At 45.6% G+C, this 19,695-nt stretch overlaps 1 protein-coding gene across 2 annotated transcripts in view; it reads left to right on the top strand.

The window, feature by feature from the left end:
- The first annotated feature begins 162 nt into the window (after window positions 1-162).
- Window positions 163-19,695, top strand: part of Wipf1 (WAS/WASL interacting protein family member 1) — a 107,921-nt gene continuing 88,388 nt past the window's right edge. Inside the window, exons 1-2 of one of the 2 annotated variants that reach the window (XM_076928910.1) lie at window positions 173-326; window positions 17,831-17,900. The gene's annotated coding sequence lies outside the window, so the exon portion shown is untranslated. Of the gene's footprint in view, window positions 327-17,830; window positions 17,901-19,695 lie in introns of both variants that reach the window. The other variant, XM_034496241.2, reaches the window with a different exon arrangement.

Raw genomic sequence — 19,695 nt, 5'->3', positions numbered from 1 at the left:
TCCCTTCCAGGTCCGCACCCCGCCCCGGGGAGAGCCCAGCCCAGGCTCGGGTCCCGCCAGCCTCGGGGGGCAGGGCGCGGCGAGGGCGAAGGGCGAAGGGCCAGCGGCTGCCTCGGCGTCCTCGTGTGGCGGGGGCCGTAGGGGGAGGACGCGGGCCGAGGGGGAGGGCTCACATCTCGGCGAAGTTCCCGGATGGTCGCAGCCTCCCGGCGCGGAGCGCTTTTCCTGCCCGCCCCGGCTCAGCCCTGCGGACCCAGAGAGAAGTTTCCCAGAAAAAAATGCCCCGCGCGCCGCGGGGCCGAGAAGCCGCCCGGAGCCGCCGCACGGTAAGGGAGCCGCGCCCCACTATGCAGGGCGCGTCCGGGGTCCACGGAGTTGGGGTGCAGACGGGCGGGATGTTGGGGCCGCTTCCTCGGCGCCGAGGGGAGCGATCCCCGCTCAGGCCCGCGGTCCAGCCGGCGCGGGAGGAAGGGGCGGCGGCTGCCCGGGCTCTAGATGCCGCGCTCCCCGCTGAGCGCTGCCTGGCTGCACGGACCCAGGGTCGCCCCTGGTCCGAACCTATCTAACCACGGTTTCCCGGTGATGCCCGGGAGCCGCATCTGCAACTCCAGCTCCACCGAGGGCGGGTGACTTTGGAGCGCGCGGCTCCCAGAACTTGGCTCCAATGCTCCCGGCCAGCCTGATCCCGGGTCTGTGCGCGCTCTAGGTGCCTGCGTCTGCTCCTGGAAGGGAGGCCAGCTCCGGTCAGGGCTTTGCGCCCAGGGCCTCTCCCTAAATCGTGGACCGCTTCCCTTCAGTCTTGCAACCTCCCCCACCCCCCACTTTATCATGCTTTTCTTTTCAAAGGAAGAACTGTTAAACTTAGCTAGTGTAAGAGAAATCCAATAAGGATGACCTAGATCCTCGGTTTGTGGCTAGACTTTGAACTCAGATTAACAAAAGGTGTGTCTGTGTGGAACCTGGTTTTACTAGGTCTTGCTTAAGCTCCAAGGAATATTCCTGGGCAATGGGCTCCTAACTCCTCAGGGTATCTGCAGTGAGCAGATTTGGTCTCTTTCTCTGAAAATTGCTGGTCTGTCTTCGATCTTCCTCGTCCGTCATCTCTCCAGTTCTTGTGCCGGCCTGCAGGTAGACCCACAGGGACTGCGGACACGTGTGCAGCTTGGGTAGGTTTCCTTTGAACAGTCTTCATACCATTTGAATACTGTATTTTTTTTCATTTGAAGGCATTGATAGATAGATTTTTGCCTCCCCCCCAAAATGCTTATTTCAATAATGGATAAATAACTTTAAAAGACATTTCCGTTTCAGTTTGTAGATCACGTTTTGACTTCTTAAAGAAAGAAAGTCTTGCATAAACTCAGAGACATGGGGTCCAATGCGTAGATCGTACACACATCCGTGAGTGCTGGTTGCTGGCTGAAGAGAAGCAAATGTTCTGGGTCAGCTCAGCAACATCACCGTCTTCTCTGAGAAGCCGTAGCTTCTCTCTTTGGGTAATCACACGGGCGTGTGATGTAGAGCAAAGAGATTTGAAAGCAGGGAATGATCAAATTTCTGGGACAATAGGGGAGAATGAAGTTATTTCCAGATGGAGGGATTCACGTCTTCCTTCAGTTGTCCATTTCACGTGTTTTCTACTGTGTGTTTAAGCTACTACCGGATGCTCTTAGATTTACTGTGTGACTTGGTCCAGTGGTTCCACTACAGCGTGTGAGGCTAGAGCAGGATAACAGGGTATGAGACAGCAAGAAGCAATTTGATACAAAGTAACTCAGTCACTAGGCACCGAGTAACACCAAGACATAACAGTAAAAAGGAACTGCAGGAGAAGGATGCCTCTGTCTTTTAAATGGACTGTGTCAGGGTGCTCTGGCTGCCATGCGCCAGCTTTCATGAATGGTCATGATACTGTTTTGTTTTGTTTTTTTGTTTGTTTTTGTTTTTTTTTTTTGTCACTGTCTTTGATATCTGAGTGTGTTCCTAACGGTAGCTGTAATTTTAAAGACATGCACTTTCCACGGTGAAAGCAAGTGTTCTTTTATTCTCTTTATACTTTTATTCTAAAGTACAGGAGAATAGTTTTATTCCTGGAGCCTGTCCTTCAGTGGAGTCTACTAGATTTCTGATGATTTCCATACCGAGGCCCCGCTGCAGCTGGTTTCCAACAACCTATATAGTCAGGCCGTGGGCCCCACACGTGCTAATTAGCTTGCGGTTGGAATGAAGCTCACTGCTCTTTGAGCATTGAGGGTCTCTACTGGAAGATTTAGTGATGCTCTCTGCTGGGTGGAGGGGAGACAACAGCTCAAAAGGGTTTGTCTCTGGATGTTTCCTATCACTGTAGACAACCTTGTGTGCACCAGCAGGGCTGGAAGGCAAATGTGGTAAGGTGGAGAAGAACAAGAACAAGAGGTTTCAAGGAGTGGGATTACTTCTAGCTGCTGGGAGTCAGCCTCTCATTGGTTTGTCCATTAGCAAGTATTTATCATTGTGTATGTACTTGCCATGGAGAGATTCACAGGCACGTTCACATTCTGTCCCACTGTTCAGCTTTCAGTTGAGAGTCACTTCTGGTTTCACTTCCTGGGACAAAGGACTTCCTCATTGGAGCCTTGTTACACTGCTCAACCCTAACAAATGTAGCTGCTGTTCACCCCGTGGGTATTATAGTCAGGTTGAGATCACTAACTGACTCATGGATACTTTTGAACAATAAAACCTCTGAGGATCCGGCCAGTTAGTTGAGTAGTGTTATCTGCTAACGTGTGAATTGGTGTGGAGTGAGCTGGGTCTTAGATAGCCATGTGTGACGAGGCTCAATTCTGTGAGTGGAGTCTTGGTTTGTTTATAACAGGTTGTAACAGGTTATGATAGGTAACCTTGGCTGGCCTGGAACCTGCCATATAGACCAGGCTGGCCTCGAACTTGGAACAATCTTCCTCCTTCTGCCTCTCAGGTCCTGGAATTACGTGCATGGGCCTCTGGCCCTAGAGAATTCACTTTTGAGAGCTCACAGGTGATGCCAGTGTCCTGAGTACAGTTGCCATGTAGTTACTGCATGGACCACAAAGTTTCCTTGATCCTGTGTCTGGTACAAGTACTCTGTCTTACCAGGTCTTTTTTTCTTTACCCCTAAAGTGAGAGCGACGATCTCTATGTAGAGAGTTGCCATGGGCGTCATATGTGGTCATGTGCACAGTGTACTTAGCAGGTTGTGTACAATGGTGCTGTTGGTGTTTGTAGGCCATTTTCATTAACATTGTTATAACCAGCATTAGTGTGGACACAACAAAGCCTACATATAGGAACCGCTTTTAGTATAAATTAACATATAAAAACAGTCTCTCAGATGCCCATGACCTACCACGTGTTTGACATCAATCATGTAGTCCCAAGGAGGAAAAGAATCTTGATGTCTGGGTTCTGCAGTATCTGTCCACCCAGAAGAGTCTACACTGTTGAGGTTTTTAGGGCAGATTAAGGCCAGGGAATGCAGAGACAGCATGCATCACTCTCATAGCCCTTTGGCACCAGGAACTATTAGTTATCATGTCTTGGTAGTCACGTGGTACCCACCATCCATGGGAGTGGAGGGTAGCCGGTTTATTAGTTGCCTGCCTCAGTCCAAGCAGCTTTGATCTCAGGTGTGGAGCCCAAGCCCAGTAGCTAGAACATCATTTCTTCTTGTGGCCAGACAGCTCGTGGAAACACAGCATTACAGAGTCTGCCCGTCAGTCACAAATACTTTTTGAGGAAGCAAAAGCAATAAACTTTGCTACTCAATGGAAGAACACAGGTGAGAGTAATGAGATGTAACTATCTACAACTTTCGTATTGTAGTTTTGATTGCTATGACTCACATAAAATGTGTCTCTGTTACATTTTAATGCTTACTATAAATGAATTTTTCTCTTTGAATAAGCCGTTTATTTAGTATAATTCATGTTTTCTTTGGATCCCTCCTTATCTCTCAATTACACTAGTGTGAATTTTGCTTTTCTTTTTGTAGTGTTGAGGTGTGAACTCACCGAACCCAATTATATATATATATATATATATATATATATATATATATATATATATATATTAACATTTCTTATTTTTGTTTTTTGGCACAGGCCTTGAACTCAGAGGTCAACTTGCCTCTGCCACCTGAGTGCAGAGACTAAAGGCATGCACCACCATCCAAACCAATTAAGTTAAGTGAATGAAATTCTTCAAAGCTTTCAATGATTTTGGTGGCACACACCTTTAATCCCAGCACTTGGGAGGCAGATCAAGGCAGATATCCAGGTTTGAGGCCAGCATAACGAGTTCTACATAATGAGTTCGAGGACAACCAGGGCTACAAAGAATCTCTGTCTTGAATAACCAAATAACCACAACAAAAACCATGGGCTATTTTAGAACAAGAAATGTGTTGGAATAAAGTTTGCTGTCCTTTTAGCTGGGTGGTAGTGGTGCACACCTTTAATCCCAGCACTCTGGAGGCACAGGCAGGTGGAGCTCTGTGAGTTCAAGGCCAGCCTGATCTAAAGTTTGAGTTCCAGGACAGCAAGGGCTAACACAGAGAAACCCCTGTCTTAAAAAAAACAAAACAACAACAAAATCAAGCAATCCAGAGACTGGAGAGCTGTGTGCCTGTGCACGCATGGATGCAGCTGTCCTTGGAGACCAGAAGAATCTATGGGATCCCGTGGACCTGGAGTTAAAGATGGTGCAAGCCATTTCTCATCTCCTCCTCCCCACTCCTCTCTCCCTCTTTTTCTCCTTCCTTCCTCCTATGGCTCTTCTTCCTCCCCTCCTCCTTCCTTCAGTGTTACCAGTCATGTGCCGTTTAGTGATTCATTTAATATTTGTGCAACCCTGTGAGATTTCTGTTTATGTGGTGCGTGAGGCTGAGTTTTGTAACTAGCGACATGGTTAGTTCGGACCTGGGCAGTCTTATTCCAAACCCTGCACCTTTAACTCAACTCTGTCCCCAGCCTTATCAGACAGGACCCTCCCTGTTCCAGGCTTCTGCTGAACTGTTGTGCCCATTCCCATCTGAATGCCTTTCCATCAGCATCCCTTCCCTGCCTTCTCTACATCTATAGGTGAGTTCTACAGACTTTTCAGACTAGTCACACATCCTTAAGAAGACAGTAACAATAGGCTTTGTTACTATTCTGTAAAAGACTATAGGTGAGTGAGTGGGAGGCACCGTTAGCCACACACCTCTGCGTGGCAAGCATGCTCACACTGTCTGAGAACTCATTCCTACACACTGAAACTCTCCCTGCTCCCTTGGCTCATTCCTCTCAGCCAGCTCTCCCTGTTAGCTTGGGCCTCACCTGCTCTTGATCTGTGTTCTGTCCTGTATTGTGGTCCTTTGTCTTTTCTCCCCTGATGGAGAGCAGGTTCTTCAAAGAAGTCACTTTTTAAAAACATCAATTTTTACGCTTATTCCCCCCAAAGGTAGTTTGTTTATTAATTGTCATTAAGTGATGATAGCCTCACCATGTCAGTCAGAGTTGAGGTGAATGACTTTTCTAGGAAGTCAAAACAGATCCTTGTTTTGCAGAAAACTCTTGATTTTTCAGATGCTGGGGAAACAACCTAAAACTAGACTTTTTTTTTGGGGGGGGGGGTGTGATCTGTATAAAGTGACATTCATTGCCATGGTTAATTTAACTGTAGAACATCTTTATATCCCAAATAGGATATAGTTCTGATAACTTATAAGATGCGTGTTCTTGTAGAAGGGACAGTCATCACTGGAGAGCCCAAGAGGCAATATTCTCTACTCTAATACTGCCAGAGACAGGAGCAGATAGACTCCTAGAATGAGGCAAATAGGGACACAGAGCTGCTGACTAATCATAGGGGTACACCCTGGAAGTGACACGGGCCAACACCCAGAAATGTCCTGTGGGAGCATCCAGCAGTTAAGACCCAGGCCTAGGGACCCCACAACAAGCCTAGGATAAGAAAAGCCCAGAAATACCAGTTATTTTAGGAAACAAGGCCAACCCACTTCCTCCCAATCATAGTGACCCCTGAAAGGGGAAAAAGGTGGGGGGGGCAGTCCCCTGACCCAGTTGAGAGCCCTGTCCAGCCTAGTGGGCACTCCTTTAGACCAATCAAAGCGACTATTGTTTGCTTATTTGTTTTTCAATGTATAAAAACCCCAGCCAGTCTTCTTGGCACTCCACTTTCAGGTCTCCTCTCCTTTGCTGAGAGCTTTTTCTTTCCCTCACTGAATTTCTCCATTTGCTTGCTCTGATCCACGGCCTCATTTCTGTGCTTCAGAGGCAAGGACTGATCCAGGACTTCTGCAGCAGTGCCTGGGTCTATATCTCTTCACCTGAATGTGGAGGCTTGACCTGGGCCTGAGAAGAGATGCACAGCAGAGAGAGAAGTTTAAACGAAGCTGCAGGACACCAGCCTCCCCTGTGATGGACTCCGTTGACCTTGGCCCAGTTCTGCCTGCTGCCTGCAGCAGGAAGGAAGTGGTGCATGAAATGGGGGCTCAGATTCAGTTTTCTGGGCTAGTGGAGTCAATTATAACTTTAAGCCAAAGCTGATTTTTATGTATTTTTTAATTTTTATTACATAGGTAATGCTTGTCCCTTTAAAATATGTCTATGTGTTAAGATGTTTATATAGTCTCCAGTAAGCAAGGCTTGTTCCTTTAAATATGTACAATCCATCCATCTTCTCTCTCAGCTTACCCCCGTCATGCCTCTTCTCCTCATAGTTTCACCATCCCCATAGAATTTGGGGGGATGTGTTACGTATTTCTCTCTTATTTTATTTTTAATTATTCTTGTGGTTAAGTGAAAAAAGTTATCACCAAGCAGTGAAGCATTTGGTATTTCCTGGACATGTAGCTGTAGAAATGACCTCCTCCTCCTATTCATGGTCATTGTTGAGCTGAGAATCAAACCGAGGATGGATGGTCAGCATGCTGAGCACACGGAGTGCCATGCCACTGGGCTGTATACCCCCGCCCACCTCTCCCATGCTGTCTCTAACAGCTGTGTAGCCTTCTGAAGTTGGGATGTATTTAATTAGTCCACTCATTAGAGCGTTCACTGCTAGTCAGCAACGATCAGCTCACCTGTTAGTTTGCTCTGTGGCAGAGGTTCTCATGTCATCATTTACTGTTGGCCCTGTGTAGACCAATGGGCTGCTGGCTGAATTTTTTGATGGCTTGCTTTTTTTTTTTTTTTCCATTTGTCTTTACTATGACCTCAGCTCATTTCTTAAGCATCACAAACATTTTCTCGTTGATATGTGCAAGAGATTGCCTGTGTTGAACAAGAAAGTTAGACCTGCAAAGGTCAAAGAGAGCACTGACTGGTCTCTGAGAGATACATTGTTGAAATGTTAGGTTAGCCATCAAATAACAGCTCAGGGAACCTTGGGTCTCCCCTCCCCCAGCGGAATCGATTTGCATCCCACAGAACCTTGAGAAAACATGTATCCTAGCTATTTACTCTGTGGGGATGTAAACACAGAGAGCAGTGTCTTGACCACAATAGTCGTGTGTTGTGGAGATGGGTGGTTACATAATGGAGGCAGTCACATCAGGCTGGGGTAGGGGAGAAAGGAAGGAGCCGGCTCTTAAACAGGCCACATCCCATCAGCACCGCCCCCTTCTCCCCGTATATGTAAGCCATTAGGCAGGCAGGGGGTGTGACTTCCAGGAAGGACTATAGTAATGGATTGCCTACGAAAGGCTTAGATTGTGGAGAAGAAAGAAATAATAAACCAGTTCTCCACCCTGCATCTCAGACAGCAAACTGAGGAACTTTAAGACAAGGTTTCAGATGGGCCAAAAAGTCCTGATTGTATTTTTGAGAACCTGGGAAAAGGCAAGGTAGTTGAAACCCTTTAAAAATCTTTATAAGTCAGTAAGGTGGTTTATTTTAGTCAGGGCCTGTGTGTGTCCATTACAGCTGCAATCTGATCACCATGCACACATCGTTAAAGAGAAAACCCAGAATGGCAGTTTTAAAGAGTATTGGGGTTTTATAGTAAAATCACACACTGTCTTTTCTCCTAGTGTTAACACTCCTTACTTTCAAAATCCACATTTTTTTCTGAGACAATTGAAAAAATCAGGTTGTATATGAGGATTATAGCGCTTCTGTTAGTGTAAGGTTCGAGAGCTCGGAGGTCATTTTTTAGACAGTATAATTCCCTTTCCCCTTAATCTGTTTTTGAAGAGGAACTAGAAATCAGAAAAAAAAATCTGTCATGATTAAAGAACTCTGAGTATAATATGGTTTTATTTTAACCATAAAATCCCTTTCATGTGGAAATATTTTTCTTTTTTCTTTATTTAAAGGTTTATTTATTTATGTTATATATATATGAATGCTCTGTCTTCAGACACACCAGAAGAGGGCATCAGATGCCATTACAGATGGTTGTGAGCCACCATGTGGTTGCTGGGAATTGAACTCAGGACCTCTGCTGAGCCATCTCTCCAGCTCTATATGTGGAAATTGCTATAATAAAACAATACATATTGTTTTCCCTTAGGGTTTTATTCTCCAACAGCAATGCATTCAACATTTCTGCTAGCATCTTAGCCAAACATGTGGATCTGTCACTTCTTGAAAATTATAGTTTTAATTTGTTTAGGTGGATCTTCCACACAAAAGCCAAATGCATCCTTTCATGCTTGTGACCCTAGGCCTGCCCGGTGAAGACAAGTCGATCTCAGAAGCTCACCGGCCAACCAGCCTATCAACATGAGCTTCAGGTTCAATTAGAAACCCTCTCCCAAATAAAACTGAGAATAGAAGGTGGCACCTGATGTCTTTGTTTGGCGTCTCTGTGTCTGCACACCTGTGCACTCACGCACCTATGCGCCTCACACATACATAATTTTTAAAAAGACAAAAGAAATAGGTATAAAAAGTTGATTTTTCTTCTCTGTCTCACTCCTGAAGATAATCAGTATGAGTCATGCTGGCTCACATTTTCTCTCTGCTTACATAACTATCAATAACCGTATTTTCACAAATAGTTTCTTGTAAGAATAGACTTCCTGCTGGGCGGTAGTGGCGCACGCCAAGTGATCCCAGCACTTGGGAAGCAGAGGCAGGCGGATTTCTGAGTTCGAGGCCAGCCTGGTCTACAGAGTGAGTTCCAGGACAGCCAGGACTACACAGAGAAACCCTGTCGAAAAAAAAAAAAAAAAAAAAAAAAAAAAAGTAGACTTCCACATATTAGTGTATATATTTTTTCCTTTCATTACACTAAGGATTAAACCCAGGACCTCAGACAGCTCCAGGCTACACTTTTTTTTTGAAATATAATAAAGCATCATAGACATTCTCCACAGATTAAAAAATCCCTCAATTTAATATTCTGTAACTCATTTCCCTGTTCATACTGTTTCAAGGTTTCTTCTGCAACAGTTGTTCTTCTGAGAACATGCTCTGCACATGTGTTTGAACATGCTAACACACAGAAGCTTTCCAAAAGCTGTAGCAATTCACAGTCTCACTAACAGGATTTGAAAGTGTTTCCCTCCATCCCTGCCACACAGTTCATTTTAGAAATACAAACGTTCTGCTCTCCTTTTCTTCATTTGTTTCAGATGGTTCCTTTATGGAGCCTTTGTTGATATCTCTGCCTTAAGGAGGAAAAAAAAAAGCATACATTTGAATTATTCATGCCCCATCTTTTCCTTACTTTTTAATATGTGTATATGTTTCTCTTCTAGAACCAGAAAATAAAAACTTATGCCTAATTTCACACAGATTAATTGTTCCATGCTAAACTAAAACAAAACACGTTTTATTTATAATAAAGTCAATAGAGTCCTTTTAATCCTGATTTTTCCTTCTAAATATATTATTTAAGACATTGTCTCAGAAAATATAAATGTTTTAATAATGAGAAGAACAGAAACATACCAAATACAGAGTTGGGGATACTTAAGGAGTCTTAAGCCTACAGAGCTAATTGGGTTTCCCTCTTGAATCCAAAACTCTGAAGACAAAGGTTCTTTGAAGACGTTCATTGCAGGCTCTGCGGAAATTACACACAGAGGAAAAAGTGAACCTTAGCAGATAGGGATTGAAACCTGGAGAGTACTGAAAGCCCCGCCCTCATCACTCCTGCTGATTTTCCTGGGAGGTGGGACTATGTTCCACATCCCTGCCCTCGTACTCGCTGAGTTCATTATAAAATTATTTGTATATAGCTGCAGCAGTACACTGGCTTAATCAGAAACAGCTGCACAACTGCAGTCGTTTATAAGGACAGAGTAACGAAATCAATCAGCAAGATTTTTTTTTTTTTTTTTTTTTTTTTTTTGTCTTTGAGTAGGTCAGGCCAACATTGTGTAGCCCAGAATAATAGCATTTTGTAACTGACCTTACACAGATGGGGGGGAAATATCATTGGGGCCGTAGAAGTTGGAATTAAAAATTAAGAAACACTGTAGTCTTGATAGCCACCGTAGTAAAGTGGTACTGTGTCTGTGATGTTAATTACCACTTAAAAGGCTAGGAAGATTTATAAAGGGATATCCTGTTTAAAATAAAGACTCTTCTCTAAGGTTGGGTCCCTGGAGTAAGGCTGAATTGTCCTCGTCAGCGTCCCCAAAGAAAAGTCTGTCCATTCTGCCAGACTTCCAGGACTGAGGCAAGTCCAAGGCTTCAGACTAGGATAACACTGCAGAGCAGGTAAACTGACATGTCTGCCTGCAGAGATCTGGACCACATCAGGCATGAGACATTTGTTTCCTAGGAACTCTGAAGCCAAAGTCCTATTGTGGTCAAGAGAATTCCTCTGATCATATGTCCTTGTACAGAGCCCCAAAGGCCCACCGCAGCTGGGTGAGGGCACAGAATGTGGCCCTATCCCTATGGCTCCCGGTAGTCAGTAGTAATGGAGACTCCTGACTCCATTACTGAAGGACCACAGAGGCTTGCTGGTGGGAAATCTCTGCATGCAGGATCTCTGCCTGTGCTGTACCCATGAAGCATGCTGCCCCTGCAGGGCCGTATACTTATCTGGTCTTTTACTCTGATCAGTCTTCAGAGACAGTGCAGATTCTTGGAATTTGTGCTGGTTTCAGATTAAGACTCAACTATTACCTGGCTCGATGACTCAATCCCTTTCCTACCCTGTGTTAAAGGCGAGATGAAGGGAACAGGGCAGTCGGGAAACACGAATACTCTCAGCTTTGTTGCATAAGAGTCAGATGACCGTTACAGTGGTACTGTACTATGTAGAGGGAGAGGCCACAGATCTGGAGATACAAGTTCAGGACTCTGGTAGGACAGACAGACTATCCAGGAACTGTTCTGAATGAGCTCTGTTAACACCGCTGTCGGTACTAGAAACTGTCAGTCAGAGATCTGATGAGCACGGAGGGGTTTTACTAAGTGATAAATAAGGGAAAGACAATTCTCCTGTATGTCTCACTGAGCTAAGATAGCATATGTGTAAGCTGTAAAGATCAAGTTAGACTTTAGCCAACAATTTATACTGTGTGCACTTGCTGAAGAGAAGACATTAGCTGGAACAGTTATCTAACTATGACAAGGAAATTTTTTTAAAGTAGAATTGCTTTTCTAATGTTTAATAATTGTACTATGTTGTTATATACTATATGCTATAATAATATTACTTTCATTTGAGACAGGGTCTCAATAGGTAGCCCTGGCTGGCCTGGAACTTGTTATGTAGATCAGGCTTGACTTTGAACTCACAGAGATTCTCCTGCCTCTGCCTCCTAAATACTGGGATTAAAGGTATATATGCGACTATGCCTGGTCCAAAATATTACTTTTTAATAATATTGCTAGTGGCAGATTTTGTGTTATATACAGCGAAAATCAAAATCACACTCACTATGCATGCCTTTGCTTTGCACACAAACATACAACCTGAAACCATCCTCCACACCATGTGTGTGCACCCTCACACACAGATGGAGCACTTGAAGAAGTACTTAGCTCTAACTAGGATGCACCAATTCCATGCTTCCTTGGACAAGTCTGAGTATTGCTGCCTCTCTCTGTGTCTGTGTACTTCATCGATAGTTCAAAAGTCAGTGCTTCTTAATGGGTGCTCTGAACCATCCCAGTTCCAACCCCACATGATTGTGTGTGTCATAGAGGACATTTGTCACGATACTGGTGATTCCTGAGAGATAAGAATACCTACGTGGGCAGCACCATTGAGGAGTCTGACCTGCTGTTGGTTGGTGGCTGTGACCATTGCTTGGAATTTTTACTGAGGGATAACACATTGCTGTTTTGGTTTAGCTCGGACTATCCTGCATGGCAACCAGCCAGTAAGAGCTGAGTACTACTCTTGTAATGTCATGGTCGGTACTGGCGGGACAGGGCTTCCAAGTTATGCATGGGAAGGTTCCATTTCTGCACGCTGATGTGTGGTTTCCCGATGAAGTCAAGATACCCAAGAGAGTGGAGTAGAGTCGGGGTAGCTTCATCTCCTTGTCATCCCTGGTCCTAATAATACTGAGATGGAGAGGAAAACCCAGGTGATTCAAGGGGGAAGGTACAGTCTATCAATGAAAGGAGGGTAGGAGTCAGATCCTTCTGAGCTTCAAGGAGAGGCCCAGCAGGAGGGCTGGGGGAGAAGAGCAGTAACCCATCTTCCTCAACAGGGATGGAAGCCCCTTGTAACTAGCTTGCAGGTGGAGGGTAGTGCCTAGAGCTGGTGACCGGACTAAGCTGTGGATTCCAAGGAAACACTCGTTAGAGAATACCCCTATCACGATTACTCAGCCTTTGTGTAGGAGGCTGCCTCCTCCTCCTTGCCTTGCACGCTCCCTGTCATCTTTATGCTTTAGCTTGCATACAAACAGACCCATTACCTTTCAGCGTAGCAGGTACCTTAGTCTCACCCATGGTCTGTTGACAGCCTGTCTCCCCGTTGGATGGTGAAATGCTTGATGTCTCGGAAGCACGACTTTTCACTCTCCTTTTCCCCCAGCACCAAAATACTTAGCACATAGGAAGTGCTCGAAGTTGCCAGCGGGATGAAATTGTGTGTTCTAGAGCAGTCGCTTTGGCTTGACCTGCTTTTAAAAGACTTATTCACAGGAACTTGGGAGATTGGAATCTTAGCTACTGTTGATGCCAATCAAGTAGGTCATGGGATCAAGCCCCCCCTCAGTTATATTGGCTATCAGTGCAGTTCTAAACCAAGTATGACAAAATTTTACCAATTTCATCAATAACAAAGATGAATCTTAATATAAGATGAAATCTTATATTAAGAATATCTGTTCTTTTTTTGTATGTATGTCTGTTTTTAATTATTTGCTCTAGATTGTATCTAATTTCTTCTTGACCTGGGTTCTTCTCACCTGTATTTTGTCAAGGTCTCAGAAATTGATGAGCAACCATGTTCAGAGAAATAATGATAACCCAGTAACAAGTTCTTCTTCTTCTTTTTTTAACATTTATTTAATTTCCATTTTGTGTGTATGTGCATGGCATGCTGTGCAGGTGGAGGTCAAAAGGTGTCTTTTGGGAATCTCTCCCCCTCTCCCATATGAGTCCTGGGAGTTCACTCAGGCTGTAAATGCCTTTCTCCAGTAGAAGGTGACGGAGCTAATTTGGCTTAATTCATAGCAGAGTTCAGTGATCAGGGAACAGGGATGAGAGAGAATGGCCACTTCCTTTCTGCAAAAAACTCAGCTGCTAAGGGGTTGGGTTCAAGGCCCTACCAGCCTTGGGGCTGGAGAGGGCAGTAAATTGTGGGTTCTTGCCAGGTTCCAGGATGGAGTTTGAAGCCTTTCCTAGAAGAGGTTTGGGCAGCCTTTGAAGGCTTCCCCACCAGGTGTTATACCCCACCCAGCACTCTGTCAGGACCAAGATAGCTCCTATTGCCCCAGACCACCTTTATACTTGTAGAACAATGACTTGGGAGTCCTCAGAGATAGGAGGGGAGTTCACTACTTCATCAGATAAGATAGTGGCACGTCTGAGCCAGAGGATCTCAACACAGTTCCAGGCAGCAGGGTGGGGTTCAGGGGGCTTGAAGGGTTGAGATAGAGTCCTTTGTTGCTGTGCCCATATCTTCTTAGAGACCTTGGGGGAGGGGTCACTGTAGGATTTGGGAGTCTCTGTCATAGTAAGCTTAAACGTTTAATGTTAAATTTGGCAGATTTCCGACAAGATTGACAGCTAGGATATCTTAATATCTTATATTAAGAATATCTGTTCTTTTTTTGTATGTATGTATGTATGTTTTAAATTATTTGCTCTAGATTGTATCTAGCAAACAAAAAGGTTATATTGTAACTTAATGAGAGTAGCAAAAACAAGTCTAAACATTTCTGAGGCAGTGATCTTTAGCTTTATAGTGTTATAAATCTTTAAAGTAATATTAAAATTACTATTTATTGAGGCAGGATAGGAACCACATGAACATCTTATCTCAATTGCAAAGTGTCTTTGGAGATGTTTTTTAAGTCAGGTTATTCTCAAGCAAGATGGTGGTGAGGCAGGGACTTTCCACAACAATGATGGCAGACAGTCATGTGACTGCCTTTAACCAAAATGGCACTGAAGCTGTAGCAAGCCATGTGACTGCCCTTAGCTAAGATGGTACTGAAACTCTAGTTCCACCTCTCTTCCCCCCACCCTTAGCAAAGGTGGTGGAAAGTCATATGTTACATCTTAGAATGGAATGGCATCTATTCACAGAGGTGTGGCTATGTATCAGCAAAGAGATGAATAGACATATAAAGAGACAAATAGAAATGTTTTGCCTGGTGGACAGGACATTTTGTGCATATGAGAAGATCTCTCCCTATCACAGTAGGCAGCCTATGCTGCTATGCAGGCCAGAGAAGGTCTCACCCAAGGGAAGAGGTCCTAAGGTGGCGGTTGGGAGGTGTCAGCTAGAAGGGCCAGCTGTAGCATGAAGACCTTGGCTGGGAGTTCCTACATTCATGCCAACCAGTGGGGTCGCTTACCAAGTCACTGATGTTAGGATCTAGCAATCTGAAGCCAGAAAGTGGTCTGAGTGACATTTGAGTATGCCTCGAGGTGGAGGGACCATGAACCTTTGAGTTTATGAATCCAAATTATTACACCACTAATGTGTTTTGTAATGTGGCGGCATGATGCAGCAGGAGGGGATGCCTTAGCGGGCCCATGCTGAAGCACCCCCCCCCCACCCCCAAAGCACCATATGGTGGATCTAGTATAAAATGAAGTTTATTTGGGGCATGAGAAGGGGGCATGGGAAAGAAAGGGAGCAGAGAGAGATAGAAAGAGAGAGGAGAGAGAAAAAGGGAAGAGCCTGGCCAGGACACAAGGAGAGAGGGGGGAGAGGCCAGAGAAAGAAATACCAGGGAGTGAGAGCAGGAGGGGGAGGGGGAAAGGGGGAGGGGGAGGGAGAGGAGGAAGGGAGGGGGAAGGGGAGGGGGAGAGAGGGAGAGGGACTAAGCAGTCCTTTTATAGCAAGCCAGGCTCCTACTTGTCCGTTGTTAGGTAACTGTTTGGCAGAGCCTAGAAGAAATGCTAACAGTAAAGGATCATTGGTCTGAAGCTTATTTCAGCCCTGGTTCTTCACAGTTCTTCATAGGAAGGGCATTTGGGGGAACTGAAAGGGCAAGGCCAGAGATCAGGGATGTGAAACTCTCCATGGCAACTGTGGAACACCATACTTTGTAGGCTGGACGAGAAGTGGTCCATTCCTTCCCACCATCCTTCCATCAGGGCTGTGGTACTGTCAGCTCCCACTGTGAGTCCTCTGCTAGAAGGCTTCCTGGTCACCCTTTCAGTCCCAGAAAAAGACAAAACAAGCAAACGAACACCACTCCCAAGAGCTTGTCAACTGAAGTCATGCCCACTCTTTACCTTATCTGATGTGGGGTCCAGCTTCAAATCCATGGGTCATTCATTGTCCTTCATCCCTCCCTCCTTCCCTCCCTCCCTGCCTCCCTCCTTCTCTCCCTCCCTTCCTTTGTATGTATGTTGTACGTATGTATGTTTGTGGAAGCCAGCAGTCAGCTTTGGTAGCTGTTCCTCAGAACAGGCATCTATCCACTTTGCTTTTTGAGACAGAGTCTCTCCCTAGGACCTTGGGCTTGTCAATTAGACCAGGCTGGCCAGGTGTGAGCCTCAGTGAGCCTCCTGTCTCCCTCTGTAGCTCTGACATTGCAAGCCCTGCTTCATGTTTGGCCTTGTATGTGGGTTCTGGGGTTGTAACTTGTGTCCTCATGCTTGTGTTAGCAAGCACTGTGTAGACTGGGCTATCTCCCGCAGTCTGGTGTAACCCAGACCATTCTAAAATTAAGGCGTTAGAGGCGGAGCTAGGCTTCTGATGTCCAGGGTTTTGTACCTGCCTTGGTTTTGATTTGGGTGACACTTTGGGCCCTGCTGTGGAGTGTGTTACTCTGTCATGTCAGCAGGCCTCCTGTGAAGTTAGGCCTCTGGGCACATGCAGACTGCTTGCTGCCTTAGAACTGGAAGTTGTAGGGTAGAGAGTTGTAGCTTTTCTGCTAAACAGCCAGGAAGAAGCCTGCAGGGAGGGGCCCTGTACTAAGTGACCCCCATCTTCTCCTACTCTAGCCCCAGCATAAATCAGTGAACTCCCCTGAAACCAGTAGTGGTTTGCTCGCTTACAGGAACTTGAGAGCCAACTGTGTTGTAGCTGACCTTGTTGCATAAGATGGCTCAGGGACTTCCTCCCCCCCCCCCCCATTGAAGTAAATCAAAAGGGCCCACAGGAGAACAGCTTTAAGAATACACTCGGTTCTAATTTTTGAGCCCTTTCAGCAAGGATGTTTGCATTGTATAGATTCTAGGCGTTAGGGAAGCAGATGTGGGGGTTACTTCAAATTTTCCCAGAATTAAATTTTTTTCTTAGAGAACATGCTGATGTAAGAAGAGCCAGGCAGTGGTGGCACACGCCTTTTATCCCAGCACTCTGGAAGCAGAGGCAGGCTGTTTTCTATGAGTTCCAGGCCAGCCTGGTCTATATAGTGAGTTCCAGGCCAGCTAGAGATTCATAGTAAGACCCTGTCTCAAACAAAACAAAATACTTCCCTAAATCAACCAACCCCCCACTCCCAGAAGGAATCTATAGATTGAGAAAGGCGCATATGGAGCATGCTCAGAGTGGGGCCCTTGCCTACACTAGAATAAATAAATGGAAGACCAGAAGAGACAGTGTGGCAAGATCTGAAAGAAAGGTCTTTGTGAGTGAGCATAGTCTAGTGTGTAAAGAAACAGGGTCTGAACCAGTGCTTTGACTGTGGTCCAGTAAAAGATACGTTTTCCATTGAAGTTGGGTAAAGGACGGATGAACAGACGGACGGATGGATGGACAGAAAAAAAAGTTTTATTAAAACATTCCCGTGTTTACCAAATATACTAATTGTCTATTCTAGACTGTTTTTTATTTCTTTCTTTATTATTTTACTGACTTGACTGAGGTCATGAGGCTTGGAAGCAGGTAGGGGCCTTTAACTTCTAGCCTGTTTCTTAAAAATTAAAAAAGCCGAGGCCAGGAAGATGACTTTTGGGTAAAGGTGCTTGTCACTCAAGCCTGGTGACCTGAGATCAACCCTGGGAACACACATGAAGGTGGAAGGAGACAACCAACTTTACCGAGTTGGCCTCTGACCCAGTAATAGCAAAAACAAGGAAAAGCTGATTGGAACTTGCCAAGCAATGGGCAGGAGCTTGCTGCGTGAAAAATGCCAATTTGAACAAGCATTCATCAGGCAGGTATAAACCAGTCTCAGGGATGTTTTGGCAGATTTCTGCAGGATCCAGTGACACAGGCTCCGTGGGACGAGATGAATTTTTCCTCTCTCTTACAGTTACTAAAGGCTGGTGAGGAGGTGGTGGAACACCAAAAGGAGCACCAAGGGAGGATCAAAGGAGCACCAAGTAAGGGAGTGGGAATGTTGGCTGAAATGAGGACATGCCGAACCATTTGGACAGGAAACATTTGTTTTGTATTCCTGATGCAAAAAAGACACAGACCCTGTTCATGGTTCATGGTTGCCTGTGGTCTAATGTGTGTGTGATGATTGCCACGGAATTACATCTGAAAACAGTATGACTTTATAGTGACATAGAGACATAAATGATGCTTTATTCAGAGTCCCCTAGCAGGAACCATGTTACAGGATGCAGGCTGTGTTGTGTCCGTGTCTCTTATGTAGGTATTCAGTAAGTGTCATTGCACAGCTCTGTTGTGCCGGGCATGTGTCTCAATGGTAAAGTGCCTGCCCTGCATGTCCGAGGCCCTGGGTTCAACACCCAGCACCACATCCATTCTACGTAGAGAGAAGAAAAAAAAAAAAAAAAAAAAAAAAAAAGGAGGCATGCTGTTTAATACTTTCAACTAGAATCATAATATTTTTAATTGTATCTCTCTATATAATACTATCTCCATATAACATAGATACAAGAACATCTAATTGCAGATACCAGTGTTGCTAAAGAAGTGTTTATTTGAAGGGCACTTTGATACACTTGATCAATGTAGCAGACAAAGGGACAAAAAAGTTAGAGTCATATACCAGAACTGCCCAAACTCATTTGGGCTGAACCAACCTCCCCCCCCCCCCCGTGTGTGTGTGTGTGTGTGTGTGTGTGTGTGTGTGTGTGTGTGTGTGTGTGTGGTGATTTATCACATCTTGATTGTCCAAAGCTGCTCCTTAGAGCTGGGCTGAGCTTTCCTTCCAAGGTCAACATTCCGGCTGATCTGACGGAGGCTTCAGTCAGCCTGACTTATACACGGTAGGTTTCTTTGGAAAAAAGAGACCTGATGCTCCTGGGTCTTCATACTGCATCTAGGACCACTGGAGCACTAAGAGGTATCGAGGCTGAGGAGTCAAGGCCAGTGGAGACCCTAGTGGAGACCCACGCAGAGTTGAGTGCAGTCCTTTGCACCCCGCCCCCACAGCACCCCTTCATAAAGGAGTTCTGCCCAGCTGATCATACTGAAGTGTTGCCTGTAGCCTGAGACCTGGGGCTTCAGACTCCAGCTAGAGACTCTGTTGCAACACTGCATTAGCTACATTGTTTTAGAGAGAGGGGTGTGGGGAGGGAGGGATGGACGGAGAGAGGGAGAGGGGCTGGGTAGGAGTGGTAGGCATTTTCAAGTTCTTCCTCCACCTCTGCCACCATCTGCATGACCTTGCCTCAGTTTCTTCATCCGTAAACTGGGGTTGGTTACAGATGTGTGCGATCTCAACTCAAGTGCCTGTAGCTCTCTGTCTCTTGCCTGGGGAGTGTTTTCTGGCAGGAAGGAGTGGCTGCCAGAGTTTCCTTTCCAGGCAGCCAGTGAGGACATTCTTTCCTGTGCCTGCATATGGAAGCAATTTCTAGATTAGCCAAGGCCCTAGTGCTGCTGAGCTCACCCGGGGCAGAGGAGCCTGGGTGGTGGCGATTGGAAAAAGAGAAAGATACGGCCTGAGTTTCCCTGTATTTTCTACCACGGCGGCTTTGCTGTATGGAATCACCCCTAAGATCTGCTTTTCCGTGCTCGGGCAGGGCAGGGCAGGGCAGGGCAGGGCAGGGCAGGGCAGGGCAGGGCAGGGCAGGGCAGGGCAGGGCAGGGCAGGGCAGGGCTTGGTGTATTTCACAGTAAAATGTTAATAAACACAACCAATGTGTAGCTTGCAGCTTGTCCCTGGAGGGCTGGGCCTGGGACTGAGGGAACTGTGAATTCCTG

Source organism: Arvicanthis niloticus, chromosome 2 (genome assembly GCF_011762505.2).
Source record: "Arvicanthis niloticus isolate mArvNil1 chromosome 2, mArvNil1.pat.X, whole genome shotgun sequence".
Taxonomy (NCBI): Eukaryota; Metazoa; Chordata; class Mammalia; order Rodentia; family Muridae; genus Arvicanthis; species Arvicanthis niloticus.
Note: the sequence above shows the minus strand (reverse complement) of the source record. Positions and strands in the feature narration are given on the sequence as shown.